Genomic DNA, 19,700 nt, shown 5'->3' on the forward strand with positions numbered 1-19,700 from the left:
TATTTTATCTTCTTCCAATTAAGGATTTCTATGACTTGAGTTTCAATCAACAATTATTGGGATAATGTTGCATAATCAATAACCAAAAAGATCTCAGTAACATGAAAATAGGCATTTATTTCTCACATGCTTTTGGTCAAGCTGCAATTAACTGATTTAAGCTACTTAAAAGCAAAATTAAAATCAAATCTTTTGAATTTTAATATCAGCTCATTTTGCAGTAACTGTTTTCTAATCTTTCATTAATACTATACTTGATCAAATAATTAGTAAAAAATAAGAATTTTCTCTGCAATTTCCATGGAGATTTAGAACTTTGAAGAAGAGTGAAACTCCAGTTAGTAAGGAAAAAAGTTTTAGAATTAAACTACTTTTTTTTTCACTCCAAATAGAATTGAAAAGTATTTAGCATGTACAAAAAAATTATTTAATAGCATGATGCCATTAAAATTTATTTGACATGTAATGGAATTTATGGTTTGTAAACCACTTTGGCATTGTTAATTGACAGTAGCAAGTGATTTCATCAAGTAAACACTTTAAGTATAATGCAACATTCTGTAATACTCATCTCAAAGAATATCAAAGGGTGATAAGCATAATAGGGCAAGGCAAATATGTAAAAATTGCTATTTAAAGAAAAATTTAAGAATTTTTTTCTAAAAATTAATCAAATTGTATACTTTGATTACTGTATAAGTATTTTCCTAAATACTAATGACATTCAGGTTTCCACATTCATGATCACTAGTAGCAATCTTCACTGACATACAAAAGAAGAAGACTATAGGTATGCCATCAAAAAGTACTTCCCTCTCACAGACAGTTACAGACTTGTGATTTTGGTTTTGTAGAAGGGGTACAGTGAAATAAAACTCTGATGACTACCTACCTATAGCCTTAGTAATACTCTGAAATTTGTATGAATCTTATGGGTGAACCCTAAAGGTGTATAAGAACTGGCTTTGGAGAAGTACAGAATTTGTATACAATGTATATATATATTTTTAGAGATCTTACTGAATCTGTGTGAGACATATAGTGATTTTTGTTAAAGTGTCAGATAAAATAAATAAAAGAAAGTAAAAAATGGAAATTCCAGTGTTAGATATCAGTACAGTTCTTTTGTTGGATTAACAAACACCTTTAACACAAATCCCTCAAGGATCCTAATAAATATAGCAGTTTCTCCGAACGTACAGTGAATATCTTGACATGTGAAAACTGCATATTGTCTCGTTACAGAATAAAAAATAAGAAAAGCAAGTATCCAGGAATTATGTCAATCAAGATTAATTATTATTTTGCTTGTCACTAGATTAAAAAATATATATTTTTCATTCCAAGAATCTATCAGTCAAATATTATTGATAAGAATTTTAATTTTTAAGTTATTTATTTATTTATGCATACAGAATTGGGGTACAGGCAAGAGGTGCAGGAGAGGTGAGAAGATTTACAAGAGACAGAGCAGAACAGGCAGATTGCTAAAGTACACTGCTGAGGGGAGCAGCTGGTGAGACAGGAGGATCACCTCCTGGGGCTGGGGATTGAACGCACACTGAAGCCCCACTGTGACTTGCTTGCAATGCTGTACTTTAACCTGTTGTGCCACCAGGGAGGGCCCAGATGACAAATTTATAAATGAATTTTATGATTTGGTGTCATTCAATCATTCAGTCATTCACTCACTTATTCACTTCAAATGATGAAACCTTTATGAACACTACATAGACATCCTAAGACCTCTTTGGGAGCTGAGTCATGTCCATACTTCCATGGTCATTGGTAAGTCTGACTTCTCTTCCTGATCATACTTGTTCAGGTTTTGCAATGAATTTTCATTAATTTAAAATTATCACTCATGTTTTCACTTACACATCAGATTATTATACAAATTGAGGTAAGTTTTCTAACATGTAAGATAGTGTGTAGTAAAAGTTGATAGGAATATTGAAAAGAAATTAGATGCCAAAAAGACAAGCAAAAATGAGGAGTGCATAGTTCATGCAATTTTGTTTGCTTTTGTCCATTATAAGTAATACTGCATTATAACATTATATAAGAGTCAGATTTTCATTGCTGAACATAAGGATGTGTATAGACTTTATAATTGCACCAATAAACTTACAAAGCTATTCTTTATAATACCATAAATTCCTTTTCTCCAGTGTATCCAGCCTTCCTGTTTCCCTTCTTTGTATCACTAATTAGTTTTTTAGTTGTAAAGTTTATTTTGTTTTATTTAGTCCATCCGTTTGTTTATTTTCTGTATGTACCACATGTGAGTGAATATTATGGTGTTATCTTTCTCTGACCAATTTCACTAAGCATAATTCCCTCTAAGTCCACCCATGTTATCTCAAAGACAGGATTCCATTCCATCACTTTTGCCACTTAGTAGCATTCTGTATCAATGCATCTTCCAGTATACACATCTCTTCAAATTAGTGTCTTTGTATTTGGTTGTTTAATACCAACTAATATGATTGCTGGAACAGATAAACATTTTTTTGAGGAATCTCTGTATTGTTGTTCAATACAGAGATTGCAACGATCGTAATGGTGGGAATGATCCCACCAACAAAGTACAAGGGTTGCCTTCTCTCTAACACTTGTTTCTTATGTTTTGTCTAAGATCAATTTTCAAAGGTGTGAGATAAAGTTTCATTGTTGTTTTCACTTACATTTCTCTAATAATGAGAGATAATGAACATATTTACATATGCCTATTGGCAAATTTATAATTTATTTTTAAAGAAGTGTCTGTTCAGACACTGCCTGTTTGTAAATTAGGATGCTTTTTTATTTATTTATTTATTTATTTATTTATTTAAGCTTTAGAGTTCTTTGTAATGTTTGGCTATTAACACCTTATTGAATATATGGTGTGCAAATATCTTTTCCTATCCAGTAGGATGGCTTTTCATTTTTAATTTAAGCCTACTTCATTGGGCAAAAGACTTGTTTGGTATAGTTCCATTTACTCATGTTTCACTTGCTTTTGGAGTTGAATCCCTAAACAAATTGTCAGTGGGTATCAAGGAGTCATAGAGTATATCACATGTACTTTCCTCTATATGTTTTATTGTTTCAGGCTTTACATTTGAATTTTTAATCCATTTTGCATTAATCTTTATGTATGGTGCAGTGGTTGTTTCATCCTTTTGCATGTAGCTGCCAGCCTTCTCAACACCATTTGTTGAAGATACTTTCCTCGCTCCTTTGTAAGCTCTTGGTTTCTTGTCATCAGTCATTTGCCAATGTGTGTGTATGTGGCTTTATTTGTGGGTCCTCAGTTCTGTACCGCTGATATGTGTGTTTTTATTCTCATGCCAAGCTGTTATATTGATAGTTTGAAGTCAGAAATGTGATAATTGCATTTTTTTTAAAGGAGTTTATTTGCTATTTGGGGTATTTGTAGTTCCAAAACATTTCATGATGCGTCATTTTATTTCTTTGAAGAATGCCAATGGGATTTCATAGTATTACACTGAATCTGTATATTGCTTTAGGTAATATAGCCATTTTAATGACGTTAAATCTTTCAATCTGTGAGCAATTAATACATTTTCATTGCTTTGTTTCTTCTATTTAACTATGTTTTCAGTATATATATCTTTCAATGTTTTGCTAAATTATTCCAAGATATTTATTTATTTATTTGACAAGTTTGTATTGGGGTTGTTTTCATGATTTTTCTTTGTAGTAGTACATTATTTGTGTATAAATTTTTATATATTGTAGCAAGCAACCTTATGTTACACCTTACATTTATTATTTCCAAGCTTTTCACTGGAATCTTTAGAATTTTTTATTTAAATTATCATCTCATAGCCTGAAAAAAATAGTAGTTTTACTTCTTCCTTTTCAGTTTAAATAATTTTACATCCTTTTCATGTTTCATTGCTCTTGCTCAAACTTCCAGCACTATATTGACTAGAAGTGATGAGGGTAGACATTCTTGTTTGTGATCTTAGAAGAAAAGCTTTCAGTCTTTCATACTTGCTGTTGACTATAAATTTGTTATATATGACTTCATTATGTTATGACTTCATTTTATACCCATTTTTGATGAGAATTTAAAATCTTAAATTCATGTTGAATATTGTCAATTTTTTTATCCAGATTCTTATATATTTTTTTCTTTATGTTGATGTAGTATATCACATTTATTAATCTGCATATATTGTACCATTCTTGCATCTCTGGAAAGACACACTTGATAATATGAATGAGTCTCTAAATATGTTTCTGGATTCAATTTGTCTATATATTCTGTTAAGAATGCCTGGCCTATAGTTGTCTTTCTTTTTTCTTCTTTTTTAATAATCTTGTCTGATTTAAAAATCTGGATAACGTTGGTTTTATAGAATATGTTTGAAAGTTTTCCCCCATTTTGAAATTCACAGAATAGTATGAGAATAATAGGCTTCTTAGATAATTTTGTAGAATTTCGTTTTGTAGAATTCACTAGTAAAGCCATTTGGTCCCATGCTTTTTTTTTGTAAAGATTTGGATACAGGCCAGAGTTCACCACAGACAAGTGTACTGAAATACATTGTTGAAGGGAGCAGTGGGCAGGTCAGGAGAGTTCTGCCACACTATGTGGGTCACCTCCCTAGCTGAGGATTGAACTTGTGCTGCAGTGGTTGCTGCTGGCTCCAAAGTGCTATGTTTTAACCTTTTGTGACCTTTTGTGCTTTCTAGGTAGCTTTTGTTTATTATTTAAATTAATCACTTTCCTCTCCTTTCTCCATTTGCTTGGAATAACTATTTTCTCAATTTCTTATTGGGAAGATCTATTGCTGGCAAGCTCCCTCATTTTCTGTTTATTTTGGTAGGCTCTTTCTCTGCTTGAATGCCACAGATCTGTGTTCAGCTTGCAAGTTTCTTCTTTTTTCTGACCCTTTGTTTGGTTTCTCTATATTCCATATAGAAGTGAAACCATCTGATCTTTATCTTTTTTCTTTTGATTAATTTAACTTAGCATAATCCTTTCTAGCTCCATTCATGTTGCTGCAAATGACATGAAATTAACTTTTTTTTTTGATTGTTGATAGTATACTATCTTTTTGATCCATTCTTATTATGAGGGAAATATGTCTTGTTGATCTACTCTTATAATGGGGAAACAAACCAAAACCACAGTGAGATACATTACTCTTGTGAGACTGGCCATATTAAAAAAAAAAAAAAATACTGGAAACAAGTATTGAAGAGTATGTGGTGGAAAAGGAACATTTTTATATTGTTGGTGGGAATGGAAACTGGTCTAGCCACTATGGAAATCTGTGGAAGTTCCTAAAAATTAATAATAATAATAATAATATACTATATGACCACTCCTAGGAATCTCTCCAAAGTATACAAAAACACTTATCCAAAAGGAAACTTGCACTCCTATGTTTATTGCAGCACTGATTACAACATCCAAGATGTGAAAACAACCTAAATGCCTCAAAGCTGATGAATAGAATTTGATAGCTTTTTGTGGTGATTGAGGTAGGGAAACTTGACCCAATTAAATATTGCTATAATATCCCCAACATAATATATTTCTAAATAAAATTTTCAACTGTGCAAAAACATGAAATTGTATATTTAAGAGCAACTGGCTTTAAACAGATATATTTCAGAAAATATATATTATGTGATTGAACTATAAATACAGATTCTCTAATGTAAAGTAGCAATTAATTCCATCAGAATTTCATGTTCTGAGGTTAACATGATAATTTTTCAAAATTATGTAACAGAGTGGAGAGCCGACCTTTCTTGTACCTTTGAATTGGTAATTAGAAATCAAAATTGGGGATAAGAAGGCTTAAGTATCCTGTGTTGTATGGAGCCCTAGAACAAATGCAAATCAAACAATCCTTGAGATTTGTTTGAAGGATACTGTTATTTCTGTTATGAAATAGAAAGAGAGATGTGATAGAGGATGGTTAAAAATGGAGAACAGTAAAAATACATTTAACCATTTCAAATTTCTAGCCCACTAAGTTTAGATTCAATAAAATGGTAGCATGACAGTATTCATTGTGGTTTTACAGCCGCTTGTGAAAGCCAAGAATCTCAGCACAGTAATGCCTTGTATCTACAAGCCAGGTTCCCCTGTAATGGTGATTTACATGCAGAATTCCTCTTCTGAAGACTGACATTTTATAGGTTGTGCTTCAAAGCTACCAAGCCACACATAACTTAGTAAGTACGGAAAGTAAATCATTGAATGATATAATAATAGTTCCATCTAAAATACTTAAGCATTAGCATTTTCTTAGAAAAATAATATGCAACATTAAGTTACAGCACACATCTATATTATATAACCTGACTTTATCAATATATGACTTAGCATTATTACAGTATTATGTGATCTAATAAAACAAAAACAGTTACATAATTAACCTATATCTCCAAGATTTTTTTAATAACGTCTCAGTAAGCTATGTAGTCCTCATAATAAATTCTCATAAGTGATTGATTTATTTCATTAAATCAAAATATAACATCTTAAGCATTGCTATTATGCCTGTTTAAACTTAGCTTTCTGCTGGAGTTTATGAGGAAATGATGTGTCCATGTTTATATTTTTCAAATACAAAATAAATTTGGTAATATTTATAGGAAAATGCTTAGATTACTGTAAACATTAATACTTAAATTTAAGATTTTTAAGTTTTCAGGTTAGAACAGTGTAGTAAGCCAACCCTGTGCAGGGCAGGCACGGCCCAGTGGGGGTGAGGGGTTGGTGGGTGTCTGGCAACAACCAAGTCCCCCAACCCTCAGCAAATCTTTACTCTCTTTCTCTGGAATTCTCTCATGGTTTCACCTCTTTGTAGCCACATGTGTCCTGTAGCCCTCTCGCCATCCTCTCACAACTGCCCCCATACCCCTGACCTCTAGGCCCAGGTGTGCACATTGACCCATGCACACACACCCTGTTCAGGAACCATAGTCATCCAGGAATGTCCCACACCCACATACCCTATATGTTAGCAAGATCCAGGCTGCAGGTGATAGCCCAGAGGCCAATGTCATAAAACCCTGGTCAACTTCATTTACCCTACAAACAGAAACTTGTAATGTGAATTCTTCATCATTTTATGGTTTTTTCTAATTAATTCAACGAGTTTCCCAAGTTTCAATTCATTTTCTACAATTTCATTTAGTCATTTAAATAAAAATTATTTTTACTGAGTCAATGTGATGACTTACATGATAAAATATTACCAGCAACATTTCTATGTACTTTTATCAATTATGCATATGCATAAATATCAGCAGCCTGGCCTTGTTCTGTAAGAGTCCAACCCATAGCACCAGTATCACTTGGGGAAGTTGTGAGGGAGGTTTCTTGTTAGAAATACAAATTCTCAGACCAAACTATAGAATCAGGAATTTTGAGCTGAATTTACAATCCCACTAGGTGATCCAAAAACACACTCTGGTTTATGAGTAATATTGATAATATTGATTGTTTTCTGTAAGTTAAGTCTTCTGATTGTAAAAATATTTTCAATATCAGCTACATATTTAGGCTCATTTGGGGGTGCTTCTAAAAATTCCGATGCGAGGTATATAGCCCAAATCAAGCGAGACTCTGGAGGACAGATTCCCATATATTGTTATAAACAACTCCAGTTCATTAAAGGTACAACCAAATTTGGTGATGACTGCATTTACAGAGTAAACTCTTAGAATAGAAATATGCCCTGTGAGAGCTATAAAAATATTTCCTACATTTAGGTCTACCTTTTTGAAAGAATAGCAAATGGAGAAGCTTAAATGCAGTTATCACAAACTGCCTTAGGTATTCCATATCCTTTAGAACATCTGACATAGCCAAAATTAATGCACCCTTAAATTTTTCTCTCTCTCTTAAGTGAAAATTTATCAGATATTTTAAAAATAAAGTCAGCCTACTGTAGCCTAGACAAACCATAATTAACAACGAAAGTAGTTCAATAATTTAAAATAAATAGAATAAATATTCTCAGAAAAGAGAGACAACATTGGCAGAATAAATTAGGAACAAGAAATTAATAATGGGGCCCCACCCTGGTGGTACAACAGTTTAAAGCTCAGCACTATGAAGCTGTTTGCAACAGCTTCCACATGAGTTGAACCCTAGCCAGGGAGCTGACCCACATCACACAGTAGACATTCTATCTTGCCCGCTGCTCCACTCAGCAGTGTACCTCTTCAGTCTGCCTGTTCTGCTCCCCACTCTCTCTTGTGAATCCTCCCTCTGCCCCTCCACCTCTTGCCTGTACCCTAGTTCTGTATGCACAAATAAATAATCTTTAAAAAAAAATTTAAGACAATGCTATGAAAGGCTTCAAACTAAGACTTTAACATTGGTGGTGAGTGTAACAGAATTAACTAGAGCTAAAATTAGAAAGTCTGTGAATAAGGATAGTGGAAGAAAACGGAAAGGAAATTATTTAAGGTGTTTTTGGTACTCCTTTATCAAAACAAATGAGCAATGTATGTAGATTGTATTGGAGATGAGTTGGTCAGAGTTGTTTTTTAAAAAAAAAATGTGAGTGTTTGGTATAAGTTTATGCCATTGATTTTGAAACAAGATCGAAAAGCAAGTTTCATTATATGAAAAATTTGTTTTAGTAGAATTTATCAATCAGATATCAAATAACTACCTGCTTTTAATTGCTTATTGACTGTGCACATCAGTCTGATTTTTAGTTTTATCCAAGGTAAAACATACACAGTATTTCCTCTTGAGGATTTATTATGAAATTAAAGTAGGTCATACATTCATGAAAAAAATTTAATGCTGGAGGAATATGTTTTTTAGTTGATATTCTGTATGGGCCTATGTAGAAAGGTGTAGAAAGATGGTAGGAACAAAGATTTTGATCAAACATCAACAAAAGAGAAGATGAAAAACTAATGTTAAGATAGCCAGATATGTTAGGGTGAGCTCCAATAAAGAAAATCAATAATTTTTAAATAGTTAAGTGAAAAAAAGGGAGAATGTATAGGAAGATTGATATTACAATGGAATCAAAGTAGAAATGTGGTCTTTTGACAATTCATTTTCTTTGCTTGATTTGTTGAGTGACCAAATAGTGACCTGTATGACTATTTTTACTTTTCAGTTTATTACAAAATAGAATATACATTCCAATGATAGAAGGTAGGTATTCATTAAGTAAAGGAGTATTTGTGAAATCCCAGTGCTTAATTCTAGGTAAGCAAATTATTTTACAAAATAGTATTAGGAGAGCTCTAAACTACAATTGTATTATTGGACAGTTTAATTTTGATTTGTCCTTCTGATCCATAGACATCTTAATGCAATCAACAGAACTAATTTGGAGTATATAAAGCTTTATTTTCCAATATTGAGCTATAATAATGTAAAAAGTTTCGATTCAGTAGTCATGTCGTATTAGGTCAATAGTCAGTAGTTGCCATTAGGGAAAAGGGAAGCACCTATGAAAAACCTCAAATAGAAAAGAGAAGAAAATCAAAGGGAGATGAAGTGATCCGTAATGAGCAAAGATCAATAAAAGAAAAAAGTCTGTATCTTGAAATGAATGAAGATAATACTGATGTTTGAACTACTCTTTTTTCCTGGTAAGTTGTCACCCTGAACAGTAAAGCTTAACACAAAAATGCTTCCTGCCTGCTGTAACTTTTATTGATGGTGAGGCTAGTCTGAAACTACACAAGGGCTGTACTCAGTATTTATTTAAAATAAAATGTGTCTTGTTTTAAAAACCATGTTTTGACTCTCCCTGGTGGCGCAGCGGGTTAAAGCACAGCACTGAGAAGCTAAAGTCACTTCCGTATGAGTTCGATTCCCACCTGCCCTGGAGGTGACCACATGGCGCGGCAGACCTCTCCTGACCCCCCCCCCCACTGCTCCCCTCAGCAGTGTACTTCTTAGATCTGCCTGTTCTGCTCCCTGCTCTGTCTCTGGTGAAGCCTCTCACCGTCCTTGAGCCTCTGGCCTGTACCCCAGTTCCTTATGTACAAATAAAATAAATCTAAAAAAAAAAAAAAGTTTAAAGAGGCAAACTTAAAAGCAAGATCTACATTCTTTAAAGCTCTCTACTATAACTAGCAATACACCTAATTTATTTTTTTTAAAGGGGGAGAATGAGTGATGGGCATAAAATGGGGAGCACATGCAGCAGACTAGGGTAGTAGACTCAGAGTGCTTTGGTGGAAGGAACACTATGGCACCTTCACTGGAACAGGAATCCTGTACAAACAATAATGTCAAACATTACCTCAATAATAATAAAATCTTGCTTCATAATATATGCACTGACTTTGTCTAAGCTTCTTTTTCATGTCAGTGCTTAACCTATCACTTCAATTTTAATTACTATCTAGAATTCTAGGTTAACAAAATATATACACAGAGATCACCATTCTTATATTGAAAAATTAGGTTGTTCCTTGTATGGTTTTTTTTTGCTTCTCAACTGGACTTGTTCACTTCAGTGCCCACACAGGGGCACTGTTTTGAGCTTTTTATAGCATGGTGCCAGAGTTTTGAAAGGGAGAGTTCTAAGAACAAACCCAAAAACCCAGGTGGTAGCTTCAAACTTCATAGGACATAACCCTGGAAGTTACAGAAAGTCACTGCATTCCTTGCTAAAGCAAGCCAAGGTGGAATTCAAAGAAAGAGGAACAAGTCTGCATCTCAATGGGAGGCTTGCCAACATAAGTTGCAGCCTTTCAAAATCAGTCTTAAGGTGAATTTAAGATAATCATCATCAAACATAGTCCCTGTTAGGTCCTCTCCTGCTTTAGTAGGAAGTGCAGGAATTATTCTAGTTGATTTCAAATGACAAAATCTTAGAAAGAGAATTTCACTGTGACTCAGTGTTTTTTTGACATTGAAGAGCAGATGTCCTCCAAAGGAGACAAACACCTGCTGTGTTTGTTTATGAGTTGTTTTTTTTTTTTTTTCACCCAACACTCTTAGCAATAACCAACTTTCTTCTTAAATTTTACCTTACAGTTGCTTTACTTGAGGTTGACTAATGTTTATCACTCATGTTTATAATTTGATATGTTGGCTGCTTGTTTTCATTTTTTTATTGAGATAACATTGGTTTTTAATGTGATATATTGTTTAGGGATATAGGTTCACAGTTCTTCAAATGTATGTTACCATTACATCAACATCACCAAAGTACCAATAATCCTCCATCCTAGTTCCCCTCCCCCCTTTTGGCTTCCCACCTCCCACCTTCCCCTAGTTGCTTCAATTCTGTAATCAGTCAAATTCTAGGGTTTGTTTTGGTTTACTTTATTTCTTTGATGTTACACTATTGAGTGAAGTCATCCAGCATTTATCTTTCTCCTGAATTATTTTGTTTATGACCTCCTCCAGCTCCCATCCATGCTATTGTAAATGTTGAGTTCACCTTTTTTTTTTTGTTTTCATAGCTGACCAGTGCTCACTATGCACATATAACATTCTTTAACTCATAGGTCCTTGGGTTCTTAGTGTGCGTTCACAGCTTTGCTGTTATATCCACAGCTGCACTGATACTAGCCTGTATATGTCTGTCTGGTTAGTGTTTCCTATTCTTCATATAGACACCTACGAGAGGGTCTGCTGGATAACAGGGTAGATCTATTTTTAATATTTTGAGTCAGTCCATACTGTTTTCCATAGGGACTTTTACCAACATTCATTTCCACTAACAGTGGAACAGTGGGTATATTTTTCCCCCACACTCTTGCCAATCTTTGCCTTTTTGATTTGGGCGATTCTTGTGGATGCAAGGTGGTATCTAATTGTGGTTTTCATTTGAATTTCCCTGATTTTTAATAAGTGATGATGAGCATTTTTGCATTTGCCGGTTTGCTGTCTGTATGTCTTTTTGGAGAAATTTCTATTTAGAAATATTCTGTTTCCTTTTTTGTTTGTTGTTGTTGCTTAATTGTAGCTGCTCCTTGTAGAATTTTAGTATTAGCTTTTTGTTGAATGTGAAAACGTTGTCTTCCATTATGTATGTCTTTTCATTTTAATGATGATTTCACTGTGCTGATTTATTTTTTTAAGTATGATATAGTTGCATTTATTTACTTTAGTCTTTGTTTCTTACTGTTGGAATTGAGTCCCAACAATATCCTGAAGACAGTATTGTAGAGTGGACTTTCTAAATTTTCCTGTATGTACTTTATGGTTTCAGATTTACTTGCATAAGTTGGAAGTAATAATGGTACTGCATTGTTGGAGAGTTAAAATTAGCACATCTATACAAAGCATTTCATATGGTGCTCAGAATTTTGTAAATACCATTCCCATATATTTTTCCTCTCATCATCCTGACAGTCAGGAATATTATGGGGGATCTCAACCTTCCTTCTAGTCAGATTTTATTTTCCAAATGTATCCTGAAGCCTTGTCATCGCCTTTTTGTTTTTAAGATAGTCAACTGATCACTTCATTATTTTGAGCTCAGCCTTTTACCAGCACCAATTCATTGGCTGAATTTCAAATTTAAGTATAACCTGCCTGTCAACTAAGAGGACATTTTAACATATTTTAACCACATAAAATAAATATTAGTAACCATTTGTATATTTATGAGAAAAGTAAACACTTGCTGATTTAAATTCTGCAACATTGATTATTTAGAGAATAAAAGAAGATACTTTAGCAAACTAGATTTGAATGCAGACATAAGCAAGAAATGTAAAATATATGCCGAATATATGACTTTGTATAACCTTTCTTTAAGAAATAGGTTTATTTATTTCTGTAAAAAATTAACATTATAATTGAATCAGAAACTAAGTAAATTCATAAAGTTTATGTACAACGAAGAAGTTGCACAAATTCCTGTTCTGAATTGAAAATCATCTTTTAGTTCTTAGCCTTCTTATATGTTATCAAATCTAAGATGCTATCAATTGCAAGATGCTCCTGTTATGTTTGAATCATTAAGAAAAAAAAATCACAAATACTTCCTTTAAAACTATGGTAAAATTCTTGCCTATGACACAGTTTTATTTTCATGTATTGAAAGGGCTTTTAAAAACACTTTAATTATATTTCACATTTGTACATGCAGAAAAATATTCAGCAAAACAAGTTAGTTAAGATGTTCTTGAATTGTTTTTTTTTTTTTTTAAAAATTTATTTACTTATTCATACAGAACTGGGGGTACAGGCCAGAGATGCGGAGGGTGAGCGGATTCACCAGGGGCAGAGTGGGTAGCAGAACAGGCAGATCGACGAAGTACACTGCTGAGGGGAGCAGCGGGCGGGTCAGGAGAGGTCTGCCACGCCATGTGGTCACCTCCAGGGCAGGTGGGAATCGAACTCTTGCAGAAGTGGCTTAAGCTTCTTAGTGCTGTGCTTTAACCCTCTGCGCCACCAGGGAGAGCCGAATTGTTTTTACATGAAATGCTGACTCTATTGAATCACTTTTTGTCTTAGAGTGGCCAGTGCGCATCCTTTTCCTATAAGTAGTAGGAAAAGGTGGCTTCTGTGACTACAAAAGACTACATGATGCAGTACTTCATGAAAGAATGCTCTATTGTTTTCTTTGAGATTTTCTTTTAAGCTACTGACACCCTTTCTTCAAGTGTTGATACACATACACAGACATTTGTAAGTTAGTCAGTTTTGCTATCTCATCAACAAAATCACAAGATCCATACCAATTTCAGACAAGTTAAGAAATGAAAACAATGTTTCAGTTAGCACCAGCTAGGAACTGATATGGTAAAATTTAGTAGAAAGAATTTATCACCTTTTTTTCATAGTTAGAAATTTACTTTATTATTATTTTTTTAATTGAGTTATCAGTGGTTTATCCACTATATATGATTAAGAGATACAGGGTCATAGTTTTTCAGATATATGTTGCCACACCACACTTAGCACCAAGGAAACCTCTGTCCTCCACTATAGCCTATTTGGCCACCTACCCCATCATCAAAACTTTTTTTTTTTTAAATAATAGTTTATTTTTACATCATTTTGTGCAGTTTTCTATCTCAGTTGCAATCCCCTTGGGCTTCCCATCACCAAATCTCCCTTGTGCCATCACCATAGTCCAGTGCATTTCTCTCCCCACATTTCTCTCCCCACACTGTTTTTGATCCCATTCCCCCACAAAAATGTCTCTGATATATAGCTGCTCACCACCTATCATCAAAATTTATTAGAGAGCTGCTTACAAAAATATTAGAATGCTGATATGGTATTAGCACCTTATTAACACTATATTTAGGTGAAGGAGGTTGCTCTCACTCTTAGGATGAAAGAAAAGGGGAGGAGGTTTCAATATTCATGCCAGAGGACTCACAGAGGAACTTGAGGAGGTAGGAAGACACTCACTGGAACTGGTGTTCTGGGAGAGATATCTTGCTGGAGATTCTCTCCTCACAGGGAGAGGAAAGCCTGCCTCTCCCTATACTTCCCCATTGGGTCAGTCATCAATTCTACAAAAAAACTGATTATATAATGCATGTTTGTTTTTCTTTTCCACAAGTCAGCTTTTCTATTCATTGTATTATGCATGAATATGTCTATCATTCTAGATCATTTTGTCTTTTTTTTGTTGTTTCATTGGGAAGCTGGTTGCAATTTGTTAAACAAATTCATAAATATTTTTCACACTTCTATATATTTCTTTATACTCATTTTTATGTTTTCTTTGCATAATACATATATTTATCCCCTTCCCCTTAAAACTATAAATCTCTTAGGTGCTTTTGTATGTCAGAGGCAAGTACCTGCATGTTGCTAATAAAGATAACTTATATTTGTTTTTAAAATTTTACTATCAATAAAATATTCACATATATACTTATTGGACAAGCATAAGTAGAATAATAAAATAATAGAGTTTCAAATTATAATTTTTCATAAATTATCCATTTATTAATGAAAAGCTCATGTCTGTATTTTAGAGTTATATGTATATATTCTGTAATTCTACATGATATACATGGTTAGTTATTTTTGTGAGTTGTTTAAACTTAAAACCTTCATTAATTCTGCCAATGAGTTTAACAATTCTTAGTTCTTACTAGTGAAATATATGCCTGTCACATCATATATACTCAGTTATTCCCCTTTCACTCTCACGGATCTTTGACAATTCCATGCAATTTCCTGTTTCTATTTTATGTTCAACAAATGACATGCTTGCAGTGAATTTACTCCTAGTGGGTTCAGCCTTGTTCCCTGCTACAAAAATTTCAGGGTCTATCTAGAAGCAAATACCAGAAAAAATGTAATCTACAAAATACAGAATGAGATCTATAGAAGTTGATTTGTTGAAAGCAGCTGAATTTTCATCTCCTGTTTCATGTTATAAAAAGATACAATGATACAGTCTAATCATTGTACCTGTTCGATTTTTGATAATTCAGAGCTCTGGAACTTGGAATGGGAAGTAATTATTCATAAGTAGTACTACTTTAGTGCAGACATATTAGCCCAACCATTCATTCTTTAATCTTGTTATACACTCATCCATTTAACAAAAACTGATTTAGTGTCTACCAGTGTCAGGCATTATACTGTGTGGTGGAGAAACAAAGGGAAAAAATGTGAAAGCAAAATGGGGTGGGTAGAAGAGCGATTTTGAGAGAGAGAGAGAGATTGAGATTGAGAAATAGTACACTCATGAGAGGCTGTTTGTAGGAATGGGGGTATGTATCACATTGTCTAGGGAAGATAATTATCTTTGGTGACCTGGTTGGCCATACTTGTGAGAAATTAGTCTATTTTCATGTTTTGAAAGTCATAGCTTAAGTAGCTGGTTGTGTTTTCTCTTGCTTTACTATTACAGCTAGTGAACTGCCAAGCTAGAGTTTTATGCTGTACCCCAGGACTTGTATTTTGTATAATTCTTGAATTTATTCCTTTGTTTCTGCATCTTTGCCACAAATTCTTAACTTTTTTTCATGTGTATTTTTTTGTACCTCTATGTATTTTATGATCTTTGCCTAATCATTTCCAAAATCACTGAGTATACAAGCATGCATAAATAAATAATTATACGGACTGAAACAGAATATACATATTTTGTTTATTTTCTTTTACATTGCTCACAATTTTAAAGTAGCTTAAGAAATGTGTGTGTGTGTGTGTGTGTTTAATAGCCATCTTTTGTGAGGATTTACTATTAAAGTTTAAAAATTATTAAGGTATCCTTATAAAGCAGTTAGCATAAACCAACACTGAAAAATAAAACAAACTATCTTAACTTGGATGATGAATAAGAGAACCTCTTTTCCCCCCTTAGGTTTAAAAATATATTTTAAGCATCACTGCTTTTGGTGGATGCATTACTTTGTAGTCACTTGTTCAGAAAATTGAATATATTGTTCAGAATGGGTCTACCCAGTCTTTCATTATGAGCTTTGCCTCAGGATGTATTTTATTACACACCAGTCTACATTTGTGTGTGTACAGACACACATGTGTGTATGTAACTAAGCTTTGTTTTTTAGTAAACTATAATCATTGATATGGTTATAAAATCCTTGTGCTAGTTCCTTTTAGTTTTGAACTTGTATTTGTAAAATAGTGATGGTAGCTATGCTGTTTTGTTGCTATTTGGTACAAATGGGTTAGTAACTATTATCTTTTTTTTTTTTAATGGTATGATGAAAGGACATTGATTTTTCTTTTTATGTTCTAAGCATGACTTACCAATCTATAATGCCATCTATAGAGTAATGATTTGAATGGATGTTTAGTAGGTGGTTGAAAGTATATCTAGTAAGTAATAATACCGTTATTTCAGATTATTCTTACCCTCCCCTTAACACATCTTTAATTCTTTACAGAACATTAAACAATGTTCCAAAAGATTTAAAAAGTTACCTAGTTATCATCTAAAATTGAACCATAGTTATATATAATAGGTAGGATGCTTTCTGAGAGTACTTTAGACTAGAAGTGCTCTTCCAGGAGAATAATTCTCAGTAAAGTAAAATAGAATATCTTACAGATTTAAGGTCTTTGTGCAGCAGGATAACATTAAAATAAGATTCATAGGCCACATGAAAGAGATGACTCTTCTTATACCTGCTTCTTCAAAATTAATGCTGTATTTTGAAACTATCTCTACAAAGGCCATGTCTGTCAGATTAGTCCCAGACCAAATGAAGACTCTCTACTAATCACACAGATGACCTGCATTGTAGTGCTATGCTGTTAAGGAATTTAGTGCCAGATAACAGAATGACTGGCTGAGCCATACAGCTTTGAGGTACACACTAGGAATGCTATGTTTAATTCTTCCTCCAGTGAGGCTGGCTTAAAAAAAAAAAATAATAATAATCAGTTTGGGATGAAGCAGACATGTGCCTGATTACTTGATGCTTTGAATTTTAATTCAGTTTTGGTTACGTTAGAATCTGATACAGTAAAATGCTCTCTAGTATATGAAGTCTAGGTATGTCAGTCTTAGCATTCATGTTTGTAAGTTTTGATTTCCAAAAATAATATGAATGGCACACATTCTATAAACTTTTTATTTTTTCAGTATTTAAAATTTTATACTTACATAAAGCCTACTATAGTACATCATGCTTTAATGTTGATATAATTAATTACTGGAATATAAAGGTTATTGAAAATTCAGTGGGAAATTGAGAAAAAAATAAATGAACATATAAGCCAAGAATTATTCTTTAAGAATGCAATTTATAAAACAAAAATTATGTAATACAGGTAAAATTGGAATCAAGCAATCAGTATACCTACATGTTGACATTTTTAGGTTCAGTTCACATTTATAAGGACATTAAATTAAGACATTAATTTGGACACATGAAAGAGATGATTCTTACTATCCTGTCTCCCTATTTGTTGTCTCTTGAAGGTGATGTTATCTCATAAAATAAAAGATATGGTCAATAGATAAAAACCAAAAACAGGGCCTCCCTGATGGCCTATAGTTTAAATCTCTGTGCTATCAAGCTATCACCACTATGGTCTGATTTTGACCCCTGGCCCGGAGCTGACTCACGTGGGGCAGCGGACCTCTCCTGTCTCTCCTGCTGCTTCCCTGAGCAGTGTATTTCAGTAGACAGACCTGTTCTAACCCACTCTGGCTCTGGTGAATCCTCTCACTCCTTGCACTTCTGGCCTACACTCCAGTTTTATATGCATAAATGAATAAAAACAAATCTTAAAAACAAAAATAAAGTTTATATCTGAGTATATTATTGCAAGTAATATTCCAATATTATTTGACCAGCAAGGCCGGAGAGTCGGGACCCCAGGTCCGGCGAACAAAGGAAGCAGTCACACGGTGTAGCAGAACAAAGAAAGAGCTCTTTATTTTGTTTTTATCTCAGTTTATATATAATACAAAAGGTGGGGGATGCAGAAGTCCGGAAGGGAGAAGGCCAATGGACAATAGACATGCAGCAATGTTTTGGTAGCAGTTGGTCTCGAGAGGGGCGAAAGTGGGCGAGAAAAGAAAGAGGAAAAGGAAAAGGTGGGGGCAGGGAGTTTTTCCCACATGCCTTTTGCAACCCGGATGTTTTTCTCTATCTGGACTCCATTTCACCTTTTTATGGCTGCTGACAGACGCCAGATGCCGGCCTCGGTCCCCAACAATTATTGAATTATTTTAGTTCACCCAAATGCTTTGTAACTCATTATTTCCAAGCACAAATTTCAGAACAAAATATACCAACTAAGTAAATAGGAAAAGTTGCTTTATTAATTTTAAACTTTTCATTTTAAAATTGCCTGTTGAGAGGCATTGCATTATGTCCAACTTTTGAATATAATTATTAATTTATTTTGTGATTATTTAATATCATGTCTGGTAGACCTTAATGATACACTAAATAATTTCCTTCCTTGACTTTCAACATAATTTAAAAAAAAAATTATTTGTTTATATTTATGAGAACTGGGGCATAAGCCAGAGGTGTAGTGGGTGAGAGGATTCACCAGAAAGAGTGGGGAACAGAACAACATTCAACATATTTTTTTTTTAAAGATTTATTTATTTATTCGTACAGAACTGGGGTACAGGCCAGAGATGCAGAGAGTGAGAGGATTCACCAGAGACAGAGTGGGGAGCAGAACAGACAGATCGACGAAGTACACTGCTGAGGGGAGCAGCGGGCGGGTCAGGAGAGGTCTGCCACGCCATGTGGCCACCTCCAGGTCAGGCGGGGATCGAACTCATGCGGAACTGGCTTTAGTTTCTCAGTGCAGTGCTTTAACCCTCTGCACCACCTGGGAGGGCCCACATTCAAAATAATTTAATAGAAAACTTAGAGTGTTTGTATAAGACAGGAACATGTAGTGGGGGAGGAAGATAGATTTAAGTTACATTAGAAACTTGTTTCAGTGCAAGAGCTTCAGTAATTTGGTGTTGCTCATACAGGTTTTTCAATTAGGTTGATATTGGAAGTTTGAGGAAACTGTTGAGAGTTTGACACTCTGGGAAGCTCAAGTGCGTCACACAGTCAACCATTCAATTTACATTTACTTGTTAGAAGGTCAGACTTTTTTTTTTTTTTTTTAAGAAGAAAAAGAAATTTGCAATTGTATGTTAATCAACAAAATCTGGGCCTTGGCCTCAATGATCTTCCTTAAAATTCAGGGAACTGGACTATACTGTATATATTTGCTGGCTTACAAGTTACTAACTAACCAAAATATGCATGATATAACTGGTATTTTTATTGTTGCTATTATTACTACT

The sequence above is a fragment of the Condylura cristata genome, unplaced genomic scaffold (assembly GCF_000260355.1).
Source record: "Condylura cristata isolate star-nosed mole 26May11 unplaced genomic scaffold, ConCri1.0 scaffold00007, whole genome shotgun sequence".
In the NCBI taxonomy this organism is placed as follows: domain Eukaryota; kingdom Metazoa; phylum Chordata; class Mammalia; order Eulipotyphla; family Talpidae; genus Condylura; species Condylura cristata.